This window comes from Mobula birostris, chromosome 3 (genome assembly GCF_030028105.1).
Source record: "Mobula birostris isolate sMobBir1 chromosome 3, sMobBir1.hap1, whole genome shotgun sequence".
Classification (NCBI taxonomy): domain Eukaryota; kingdom Metazoa; phylum Chordata; class Chondrichthyes; order Myliobatiformes; family Myliobatidae; genus Mobula; species Mobula birostris.
The window spans coordinates 11,487,770-11,501,128 of NC_092372.1; positions in this window are offsets into that span (position 1 = coordinate 11,487,770).

Below are 13,359 nucleotides of genomic sequence, written 5' to 3' on the forward strand. Positions count from 1 at the left end.
GTGTACAAAGGTCAACAATACAAGATTGAGTTTGAAATAGTACAGCAACATGTTCCAGCAATACTGGGCAAAGCAACATGCACAAAGCTAGGCCTGGTGAAGCGAATCTATGGTGTTGAAAAAGAAAATGACATTCTCAAAGACTTTGATGACTTGTTTTCTGGATTAGGATGTTTACCAGGGAAACACCATATCCAGATTGATCCAACTATTGCACCAGTTGTGCATGCCCTGAGAAAGAATCCAGTAGCTCTCAAGGATCAAGTAGTGGAGGAGCTACACAGAATGGAATAGATGGGAGTCATAACAAGACAGATAGAACCGACTGACTGGGTGAATAGTATGGTGACAGTGTTCACAGAAAAAAAGACGAAGATTTGCATAGATCCACAAGATTGCAACCAAGCCATTAAAAGAGAGCACTATCCGCTGCTCACGGTTGAAGAGGTTGTCTCCCGCATGCCTAATGCGAAATACTTTTCAGTACAGGTGTCCCCCGCTTTTCGAACGTTTGCTTTACGAAACCTCACTGTTGCGAAAGACCTACATTAGTTCCGTTTTCGCTAACAGAAGGTGTTTTCACTGTTACGAGAAAAGCAGCGCACGTCCCAAGCAGCCGCTCTCCTCCGGATTCTGAACTGCATTCTAGCTGGCATTGCTTAAACACGTGCCTGTGAGCAGCCATTTGCAAGGTGAGTTCTAAGGTACAGTATTGGAAAAGCCTGAAAGAGCTCATAAGGGGGTTACACTTAGCGTAAAACTAGACATAATTAAGCATTTCGATCGTGGTGAACGAAGTAAGGACAAAGTGAGTTTGGCTTGTGGAAGTTGACGAAGATGATGTTGAAGAGGTTTTGGCATCCCATGACCAAGAACTGATAGACGAAGAGCTGATGCAATTGCAAGAGGAAAAGATAGCAATCAAAACCGAATGCAGTAGTGAAAGTGAAGTCGTCCAGGAACTGAACATGAAGCAACTGCGTGAGATTTTCGCTGCAATGATAAAGTACGACTTTAATTTTGAAAGGGTACATTGGTTTAGGGCATATTTGCAGGATGGTTTGAGTGCTTACAAAGAACTGTATGATAGAAAAATGCGCGATGCTAAGCAGTCAAGCAAGTCTTCCGCATCAGCCACAGCAGACGACCAACCTCGACCTTTGACATCAAGGCAGGCAGACATAGAAGAAGATGACCTGCCTACCCTCATGGAAACAGATGACAAGATGACACCCCAGTGTCCCGGGCCGCAGACAGATACCGATCCGTGGGGAATGCAGTGGTAGCCGGGAGGCACCCAGCACATCTTTAAGAAAAAAAGCCAAAATAAACAAGCTAATTAATTAGGTGCCGCCCGGCACGTAAATGTCGGCCCAGATCAAAGGTGATTGCTGATTGCTTCACATCTGATCTGGGCCGACATTTACATGCTGGGTAGCACCTAATTAATTAGCTTATTTATTTTGGCTTTTTTCTTAAAGATGTGCTGGGTGCGTTCTGGCTACCGCTGTACCCCTGCGTGCTTCGTGGATCAGTATTGGGTCACTGCTCGGAGGGTGGGGGCCACTGCAACACCCCAACCTCCGACAAATCAGCCTAACACACCATCATCAGTGTGCTTGGCGCTGTCCCAATTCCAGTAAGTGATACTACATTGTACATACATTATTTCTACTTTATATCGGCTGTGAATTTTTACGTGTTATTTGGTATGATTTGGCAGCTTCATAGCTTAAAGGTTACTGGAGAGCGCTTGCGCCGTGTTTTTGCCGAGACCGCTTGCGTGAGATTTTTGCTATGGAGAAAAGTGCAGGCAATTATTGTGGAAAAGTATTTCTACTTTATATAAGCCGTGTATTCATCATATCATTCCTGCTTTTACTATATGTTACTGTTATTTTAGGTTTTATGTGTTATTTGGCATGATTTGGTAGGTTATTTTTGGGTCTGCGAATGCTCACAAATTTTTCCCATATAAATAAATGGCAATTGCTTCTTCGCTTTACAACATTTTGGCTTACGAACTGGTTCATAGGAACATTCTACCTTCCAATGGCAGGGAAAACCTGTATTAGATGCAAATCAAGGTTTCTGGCAGGTCTAGCTGGATGAAGAAAGTTCCAAATTATGCACTTTCAACACGCCCATAGGGAGATATCATTTCCTGCGTCTACCCTTTGGGATTTCTTCTGCATCAGAGGTATTCCAGAGATCGTGGCACAAATGTTTGAAGGCCTGGGCAGGGTGGTCAACATCTTTGATGATTTGCTGATATAGAGTGACACAATTGAGGAACATGATCAGAGACTGAGGAAGCTCCTTGAGAGAGCACGTGAGTACAACCTAAAACTGAACAAAAGTAAATGTAAGATCAGAACTACAGAGATCAAATACATAGGTCATGTACTCAGCGCTGATGGACTAAAACCAGATGATGAAAAGGTCAGAGCAGTGGTACAGCTACCACCACCCGAAGACAAGCAAGAACAAAAGAAAAGTCTTGACACATTGAAGCAGTTGGTTACCAATGCACCAGTTGTCAAGTTGTATGATGTCAATAAACTGGTGACGATGTCTGTGGATGCCAGTTCGGAGAGAATAGGAGCTGTTATACTGCAGGATGGGAGGCCTGTGGCGTATTGATCATGAGCACTTATGGACTGTCAATGCCGATATGCTCAAATCGAGAAGGAATTACTCGCCATAGTTCATGGGTGTGAGAAGTTCCACCAATACGTATATAGCAAAGAAATCCAGGTTGAGAGTGATCACAAACCACTTCAGAGCATCTTCAAAAAACCACTCCACCAAGCTCCTATGAGGCTGCAAAGGATACTTCTCAGGCTACAGAGGTACACTCTCACAGTCACCTATAAGCCAGGAAAAGAACTGTACATCGCTGATGCTTTGAGCCGTGCTTACCTCAAAGAGCAAAAGGAAGATTTGCTAGGAAGAGAGCTGGAGGTCAACTGGATTACACCTCAGCTACCCATCTCTGAGGAAAATTTGAGCATGTTCAGGAAAGCGACTGCAGACGATCCTGACATGCAAATGCTAAGAGACATTACAATGAATGGATGGCCAACAGAAAGAAAAGATGTTCCAAAGGAAATGCAGAAATACTGGACATTCGAAGAGGTAATCAGCTATGCATCAGTACTAATGTTCAAAACGGCGAAACTCATTGTACCAAACCAAATGAGACAGGAAATGCTGAACAGAATTCATGAGTCACACCTGGGGAGAGTGAAATGTAAAGAAAGAGCGAGGGATATTCTCCATTGGCCAGGCATGTCAACTCAGATAGAGGACATTGTGTCTCGGTGTGCTGTCTGTAATGAAAACAAAAACAGCAATCCAAGAGAGCCTCTGCTTCCCCACCCACTACCAGGAAGACCATGGGAGTAGATTGGCACAGATCTCTTTCACGACAATGGTGCAGAATATCTGCTTTGTGTGGACTACTATTCAAGATATCTGGAGATCACCAAGTTAAGTGACATGTCCAGTCGAGGTGTCATTACCGCAATGAAGTCGACATTCGCAAGACATGGTATTCCAGATATTGTCGTTAGTGACAATGGTCCACAATATGCCAGTGGTGAGTTCAGAGGGTTCTCAGAAAGCTAGGAATTTCAACATGTTACTTCCAGTCCAGGGCACGCTCAGTCTAACGGACAAGCAGAGGGAACTGTACAAACTGTCAAGAACATGCTCAAGAAGGCACATAGCAGCAACGGTGACCCTTACATTGCTCTGCTTGAATACCGCAACACACCGATTGAAGGTGTGGAGTTCTCTCCTGCGCAGCTGTTGGTGGGACATCGTCTGAAGTCCAAAATGCCAACATCCACAACTCTACTGACTCCTGAAGGGAATGTTCAAGTACATGACAAGCAAATAAAGCAAAAGAGCTACTATGACAGACATGCAAGACAGTTGCCAGATCCGCATACAGGTGAAAATGTCAGAATACAGAGAGGAGACACTTGGCAACCAGCTGTGGTTGTGAACAGACATCAGCAACCAAGATCCTTCAAAGTTTGCACACCAGATGGAAGAGTCTACAGGAGGAACAGGAAGCATCTGCTGAAGACAGGCCAGAGAGAGTTTCCACGTACAGATACACAGGACATTTCCACATATACAGACATGGAAACAAACGACACCAAGAGTGATGCAGACCGCAAAGACACAGAGGTCACTCAAGAGACTGACACGGATGAAGGACAAGCACAGTCACAGTTGTATCACACACGGTCTGGGAGACGTCAAACTTCCAGCTAGATACAGAGACTAGACATACATACAGTCTCACACAGTTTGAGGCAAAGTCACATATGTTATAAGTTCCAAGGTGTGAATTAAAAGGTTTATTAGCTAATGTTAGTAAAAAAAAATTCACTGCTGTTAGTATTGTAAGATACAATGCAGAATACAGTACAAGAAGGTAAAATTTTTTTTTAGTTTATGTCATGGTTGTTGCACTGTAAGATGGGCATACCTAGAGGCATTGTTTTGGTAATTCACAGTGTTGTAAAAAAGAAAAAAGAATCTTGAGAAGGGGTATGTAATGTATTGTGAGAGTATTCGAAGCGTCAGAGTGCGTATGACGTCAGGACGTAGAGAAGTAAAATGGAAGACTAGTGAATAAACGTGGTTGTTCAATCTACAGCGGTGTCCGAGTCCCGTCAATATTACAGAAGTAGTGTCTTGCAGACCCTGCCAGAGTTGCCGTGCATCCGATGTCGCCTCCAACCTCATTTGAAATTGTCTCTTCGCCCTTGAAATAGCCCTCCACATTTCATACCTGGTTTTCTGGTACAGGCCTGGGTTGCCAGACTTGAATGCCACAGATCTTGCCTTCAGCAGACGATGTACCTCCTGGTTCATCCACGGCTTTTGGTTTGGGAATGTACAGTAAGTCTTTGTGGGCAGACGCTCATCCACACAGGTTTTAGTGAAGTCAGTAACAACTGCAGCATACTCATCCAGGTTCAAAGATGAATCCCTGAATACAGTCCAGTTCACCGATTCAAAGCAGTCCTGTAGGCGCTCCTGTGCTTCTTAACAACCCTATCAAACAAAGCAGCAACTTTGAGCGATGTATTTCAAAATCTCTCTGTTCTTCCACACTGCTAAGTTCAATCATTATGTGCCGTGTTGTATAATGTGGGTGATCATGGTCTCATGATCATGATTGTTCTTGGCAAATTTTTCTACAGAAGTGGTTTGCCATTGCCTTCTTCTGGGCAGTGTCTTTACAAGATGGGTGACCCCAGCCATTATCAATACTCTTCAGAGATTGTCTGCCTGGTGTCAGTGGTCTCATAACCAGGACTTGTGATAATCACCAGCCGCTCATACGACCATCCACAATCTGCTTCCATGGCTCCACGTGACCCTGATTGGTGGGACTAAGCAGGTGCTACACCTTGCCCAAGGGTGACCTGCAGGCTAGTGGAAGGAGCCTTACACCCCCTTTGGTAAAGAAATATCTCCACCCCACCACACATCACTGCTAAAAATCCTTCTATTAACCCTGAATTCTGCCTTCAAGTTAAATGTTCCAAAGTGAATAATTTCACACTTTTCTGGGTACACCGCCACCTACCACTTCACACCCAGCTCTGCATCCCGTCAATGTCCTTTGTGACCTACGACAACCTCCTACACTATTCACAACACAACCAACAACCTTCATGCCACCTGAAAACTTATTAACCCACTCTTCTGCTTCCTCATCCAAGTCATTTATAAAGATCACAAAGAGCAGGAGTTGCAGAACAAATCCCTACGGAAGACCTTCTGACAGATACACTCCATTTACAATCATCCTTTTCCTTCATTTCTGTATGAACACAGTCAACTTCCCATGGATTCCATGCTTCCTGACTTTCTGAATGAACACACCATGGAGAACTTAGCAAGCATTTTACTTATATTCGTCATATTTAGCATATTCTTATGTATATTCATCCATATTCACCACATCCACTGCTCTACCTTCATCAATGTGCTTTGTCACATCCTCAAAAAAAATCTCTCAGACTGAAGAGACATGACCTGCCCCTCACAAAGCCATGCTAACTGTTACTAATCAGACTGCGCTTCTCCAAATACTTGTAATACCAGGGACACCACAGTAGCACCATGGTTAGCACAACACCGGGGCGTCAGAATTCGGAGTTCATATTCTGGCGTCAACTATAAGGAGTTTGTACGTCCTCCCCGTGAAACGCATGGGTTTTCTTCGAGTGCTTAGGTCTCCTCCCACAGACCAGAGACGTACTGGTTAATAACTTAATTAGTCATTGAAAATTGTCCTGAGATTAGGCCAGGGTTAAATGGGGGGTTGCTGGGCAGCACAACTCAGAGGGCCGGAAGGGTTTATTCCACGCTGTGCAAATAAATAAATAAAAGTAAACATTGCTTCTAAGAATCTAAGAATAACTGAAGTACAACTCACTGCTCTATAATTCCCAGGGTTATCCGTACTCCCGTGCTTGAACAAAGGAACATTATCTGAGCTATTGGTAGTGGCAGATACATTAAGGACTTTTAAGACACGTTTGACCCGGCTGGTGGCGTAGTGGCATCAGTGCCGGACATCGGGATGAAAGGTCCCGAGTTTGAATCCAGCCAGCTCCCCTGCACACTTTCCATCCGTGCTGGGTCACGAGCTGGTGATCTCTTTGGAAACTCACCCGGCAGAAGGCAATGGCAAACCACTGCTGTAACTTGTCACGTACGCGTTTCCCCACTACATCAGAGAGGCGTGGAGGGAAATCGTCCGCTAACCGGAGAAACTCTGGATGTGATGTGCCTTTCCTTTCCTTAGATAGGCACATAAATAAGGATTTAGTGCTTTCCTGGCGTATCTGACAAATAAACTCTTCTCGGGCTTCCAGCCGGGTACAGGTAATAACTTTAACCAAGGATTCAATAACAATCTCTGCCATCTTCATCAAGGATGTCTAGTTCAATGGTATATTTATTAAAAAAACCTGTTGCCCGTCCCTCCTGATTGGTTATTCAACCAATCAGGCTTCCACTGTCCCTCCTTGTTTAAAATTGAATTCCAGTTTTTTTGGAGCGAGATTTCAACTTTGTTAAGATTCTTATTCTCTAGTCTTAGTTCAATAGCATCCTTCACCAGGTGGTCCCAAAAGCTATTAGTTCTCCAGGTGTTCCCAAAAGCATAGTAGTTCTGCGCCGACTAAGTCAATCCTATGACCATTGCGTATGTAGGTCTTGCTCCAAGTAAAAACTGGAATTCAAGTGTAAACAAGGTGGGACAGCGGGAACCTGTTTGGTTGAGGACTAACCAGTCAGGAGGGACAGATGACGAGGGTAAATATACCACCGATCTAAACATCATCCCTGACAAAAATGGTGGAGTTTGTTATTGAAACATTTCTTAAACTTGACACCCGTACCCAGCTGGAAGCCCAAGAAGAGTTTATTCGTAGACACACGGATGTGAGGGAAATGGAAGGATATGGACATGGTGTAGGCAGAGGGGGATTAGTTCGGTTGCCCATTTGATTACTAATATCAATGGATCAGCACAATATTGTGGGCTGAAGGGCCTATTCCCCTACTATACTGTACTGTGTTCTATGTCCTATTTGGCACTTTCCATTCATATTTAGCTAGATATTTTGACATTTTTTTAAAACTAACATTTACTGAGAAATGGGTTTCCATGCAAATAAAACAACCATATTTCTGACATTCCTCAGCACCTGTTACATAAAAGACAGCCCAGAAGATTAATTTCACCTACAAAGAATCCATTTTACCGAGTTAAATCAGGTTATACATTAATAAGACAAAAACCACAGGCAGCTGGAAGTGCATGGTGCATGATATTTTACTAATGCTGCCTGTGACTGAAGTACAACTTTTCACCAGCATTATTTCACAGTGAGGTTACCTTCTCACAGGCTCTGTTAGGTTTTTCTTCCTACAGTTCTCTATCTGCACTCAGTGGCTACTTTATTAGGTACACCTGTACACCTGCTTGTTAATGCAAGTATCTAATCGGCCAATCATGTGGCAGCAACTCAGTGCATAAAATCATGCAGATAAGGTCAAGGGGTTCAGTTGTTGTTCAATCCAAACATCAGAATGGGGAAGAAATGTGATCGAAGTGACCTTGGCCATGGAATGATTGTTGGTGCCAGATGGGGTGGTTTGAGTATCTCAGAAACTGCTGATCTGGGATTTTCACACACAACAGTCTGGAGTTTACAGAGAATGGTGTGAAAAGCAAAAAAAGAAAATCCAGTGAGTGGTAGTTCTGTGGGTGAAGTGCTTTGTTGATGAGAATAGTCAGAGGAGAATGGCCAGACTGGTTCAAGCTGACAGTAACTCAGATAACCATGCATTCCAACAGTGTTGCACAGAAGAGCATCTCTGAACCCACAACATGTTGAACTTTGCAGTGGATGGGCTACAGCAGCAGGAGGCCACAAACATACACTCAGTGACCACTTTATTAGGTGCAGGAGGTAACTAATACAGTTGCCACTGAGTGTATGTGAAGACCTTAAAGGACACCCTCATGTCGGATCACTTTATCCTCTTAAATTACCAACATAAGTCAATATTATTTAAGGGATGACATGATAAAGGACTAGTTTATTACAGTATCAACAACTCTGGTTCAATTCCCGCTGCTGTGCAGGAGTTTGCACGGTACGTTCTCCCCATGACCATGTGGGTTTCCTCCATGTGCTCCAGTTTCCTCCCACATTCCAAAGATACACAAGGCGGTACGGGCACCAGAAGGGCCTGTTATCAGGCTGTATTTATTTATTTGTTTATTTACATTAACTTTTATACAGAGATACAGCACAGAACCGGACCAACAAGCTGCACCGCCCAGGAACCCAACTATTTGACACTAGCCTAATCACAGGGAAACTTACAATGGCCAATTAACCTGTTAACCGGTATATCTTCAGACTGTGGGAAGAAACTGGAGCATCCAGGGGAAGCCCATGCGGTCTCGGGAAGAACGTACAAATTTGCCGACAGAGGACACTGGCATTGAACTCCGAACTCTGACGTCCTGAGCTGCAATCACTTCAGGCTAATGGACACACTTCCATGGTGCCTTCTAAAATAAATTTAAATCTGAAACAATTTGCCAGTAATGGTTTTACGTCAGTGGTGTGAATAAAGGCAGATGCTGTGCTAATGTTGTATATGTTGAATAGTTTATCTCCATTTCATATTCTATACTTTTACACAAAATGCTTCTTATATTTTGCTCAGCAATGATAAAATATTTTCCCTGGAAGGGCTTGCTACTTGTACTGAATTTCTAAATAAAAACAAACACTGTGCTATTTCAATTAAATTGTACTCACTGTCAGAAATCAAGTCAAGTTCAAGGTTAATTGCCATTCAACCATACATGAGTATCCTTGGATAGAGCCAAACGAAATAGTATTCCTCCCGGGCCAAGGTACAAAACATAGTACCAACAATCAAACACAGCACAAAGCATATATAGCACATACAAATAGCAGTAAACCTACAGTAACCCTTTGGTCTTGCCAATGAACTAGTGAACTGAACTTGTGGTATTCTACATTACCAATGTCCAACGGGGTCCTGTGATCACAGGAAAAACCTCCAAGACAATCATTTGCATCATTTGTTAGACCATGCACCAATTCCAATGCCTTCCTGTAGTAGGTGGCAACACAGTCTGCACCAAGTCTAGCTCCGCCACTAATGAGCAATTCACTAGAGGGGAAGATCTACAGTACTTGACATTCTTGATGATTTACTTTCTTTTGTATTCTTCACCCCTTCACCTTTCAAACTATCACCTCCCAGCTTCTCACTTCATCCCTCTCCTGATCCATCCACCTTCACCTTCACCTGGCTTCACCTGTCACGTTCCTGTTTGGACTCCTTCTCCTTTCCCCCACCCTCTTACTCTGACTTCTGCCCCCTTCCTTTTCAGCCCTGGTGAAGCGTCTTGGCCAAAACATCGACTCTTCATTCTGCTCCTTAGCTGAGGCCTGACCTGCTCAGATCCTGCAGCATTTTGTGTGTGCTTATCTCTCATATGGATATTGTTTTTTTATTACCACATGTATTAAGATCCAGTGAAAAGTTTAAAGGTCAAAGTAAATTTATTATCAAAGTACATAAATGACACCGTATACAGCCCTGAGATTGATTTTCTTGCAGGCATACTCACGACATCCAATAGCCACAATAGAATCAATGAAAAATCGCACCAACAGGGCAGTCAACCAGTGTGCAAAAGATAACAAACTGTGCAAATACAAAATGAAAAAAGAAATATTAATATTAATAATCATAAATGAATAATCAACCTTGTCATGGTTTGGATGCTTGTGTGCCTCAATAACCTGAAGAGCTGGAGTCAGTGGTTTATACTATATCTCTGGGTAGGATCATCCATGCCAAACAGATTAAAGGGTAGAGGACAAACGAAGGGTGGTCCACTGGTGCTCCAGGTTCGGAGGACCAGCTGAGAGCTAACAACCCTGACTGGTAAAACAAAACTGTCATAGAAACAGCAATGAAGAATCCTAGTCCGGCATGGATAACTTCATTCACCTCAACACTGAACTGATTCTACAACCCATAGACTCACTTTCAAGGACAATACAACTCATGTTCTCGGCATGATTGATTAATTGATTGGTTGATTTTTCTGTTTGCACTGATCGTCTTCTTTTGTACATTGGTTATTCGGTTAAGTTTTTCATTGATCCTATTGTATTTGCTCTACTGTGAATGCCTGCAAGAAAATGAATTTCTGAGCAGTATATGGTGACATTTATATATTTTAGAAACATAGAAACATAGATAACCCACAGCACAATACAGGCTCTTAGGCCCACAAAGCTGAGCCGAACATGTACTTACTTTAGAAATTACCTAGGGTTACCCATACCCCTCTATTTTTCTAAGCTGCATGTACTTATTCAGCAGCCTCTTAAAAGGCACTATCATTTCCGCCCCCACCACCGCCGCCGGCAGCCCATTCCACGCACTCACCACTCTCTGCGTAAAAAACTTACCCCTGACATCTCCTCTGTACCTACTTCCCAGCACCTTAAAACTGTGCCCTCTCGTGTTAGCTATTTCAGCCCTGGGGAAAAGCCTCTGACTATCCACATGATCAATGCCTCTCATCATCTTATATACTTCTATCAGGCCACCTCTCATCCTCCGTCACTCCAAGGAGAAAATGCCAAGTTCACTCATCCTATTCTCGTAAGGCATGCTCCCCAATCCAGGCAGCATCCTTGTAAATTTTGTCTGCACCCTTTCTATGATTTCCACATTCTTCCCATAGTGAGGCGACCAGAATTGAGCACAGTACTCCTCTTTTCAATATTTTTATTAGTTTCTACATAGAAGAATACAGAGTACAAGAAAGTGTATATAAAAGGTCAAAAAAGGATTAAGAAAGTACCTACCAATTACATTATATCTATTTTTGAGTATAAGAGCTGGAATGTTATGATGAGGTTGTATAAGGCATTGGTGAGGCTGAATCTGGAGTATTGTGTTCAGTTTTGGTCACCAAATTACAGGAAGGATATAAATAAGGTTGAAAGAGTGCAGAGAAGGTTTACAAGGATGTTGCCGGGACTTGAGAAACTCAGTTACAGACAAAGGTTGAATAGGTTAGGACTTTATTCCCTGGAGCGTAGAAGAATGAGGGGAGATTTGATATATAAAATTATGATGGGTATAAATAGTGAATGCAAGCAGGCTTTTTCCACTGAGGCAAGGGGAGAAAAAAAACCAGAGGACATGGGTTAAGGGTGAGGGGGGAAAAGTTTAAAGGGAACATTAGGAGGGGCTTCTTCACACAGAGAGTGGTGGGAGTATGGAATGAGCTGCCAGACGAGGTGGTAAATGCGGGTTCTTTTTTAACATGTAAGAATAAATCGGACAGATACATGGATGGGAGGTGTATGGAGGGATATGGTCCGTGTGCAGGTCAGTGGGACTAGGCAGAAAATGGTTCGGCACAGCCAAGAAGGGCCAAAGGGCCTGTTTCTGTGCTGTAGTTTCTATGGTTCTATGGTTCTATGGTTCTATAATAACAATCTCATTACCCCATATTCATGCAAGTTAGTCAATAGTTATATTGAAATATACTAATTTATTACAAAAAAAGTCTAACCCCTACCAAGATAGAAGCTGTTTATTAAGGAGAAAAAAAGAGAAAATACCTTCTTGTATAATAAAAATTTAATAATAGCCAACATCTGATTTTAAACAATGAATTGAGGGTTTTGAAAGTTTTGAAAATAATTCAGAAAGGGTCCCCACAATGTCTGAAAGTCTTGAGGAGATTCAGAAATTGAACAATGAATCTTCTCTAAATCTAAGCATGACATAACGTCGCATAACCATTGAGCATGAGTAGGAGGAAAAACATCTTCCAAATTAAACAAAAGCACCCTCCTAGCTATAAGAGAGGTAAAGGCCAAAACATGTAAATCAGATGTCTTCAGCTTGATATCTTGTCCTGCAACAATACTGAATATCCGTCAGAGGATTAGGCTTAAAATTGACTTTGAAAAGTAAAGAAAAAGTTTGAAAAACTTCCTTCCAATATTTTTGAACACACGGACAAAGTCCAAAACATATGAATTAATGAAGCTTCTCTGTTATTGCATCTGTTACAGTAGGGAGATATATCTGAATAAAAATGAGGTAGCTTAACTTTAGTCATATGGACTCTATGTACCTCCTTAAATTGTATGAGGGAATGACGAGCACATAGCAATGAAGTATTAACCAGTTTAAAAATTTCATTCCAAGTTTCCTCAGATATTGATGTCTGTAAGTCTTGTTCCCAGAGATTCTTAATTTTGTCTAAAGGAACATTCCTCGTCTCCAGTAACATACCACAAATATTAGATATTGAACCATTATGAAAAGGTGTCAAATTAAAGATTATGTCTAGTAAGTTCTTGTCTGAGCTTATAGGAAATATGCATAATTGAGATCTTAGGAAGTCTCTGATTTGTAGATATCTAAAAAAGTGAGTTTTGGGTAAGCAATATTTAGCTCACAATTGTGCGTGGTCAAGTGGTTAAGGCATCCGTCTAGTGATTTGAAGGTCACTAGTTCGAGCCTTGGCTAAGGCAGCTTGTGTGTCCTTGAACAAGGCACTTAACCACACATGCTCTGCAATGACACCGGTGCCAAGCTGTATGGGTCCTAATGCCCTTCCCTTGGACAACATCAGTGACATGGAGAGGGGAGACTTGCAGCATGGGCAACTGCTCATCTCCCATACAACCTTGCCCAGGCCTGAGCCCTGGAAACCTTCCAAGG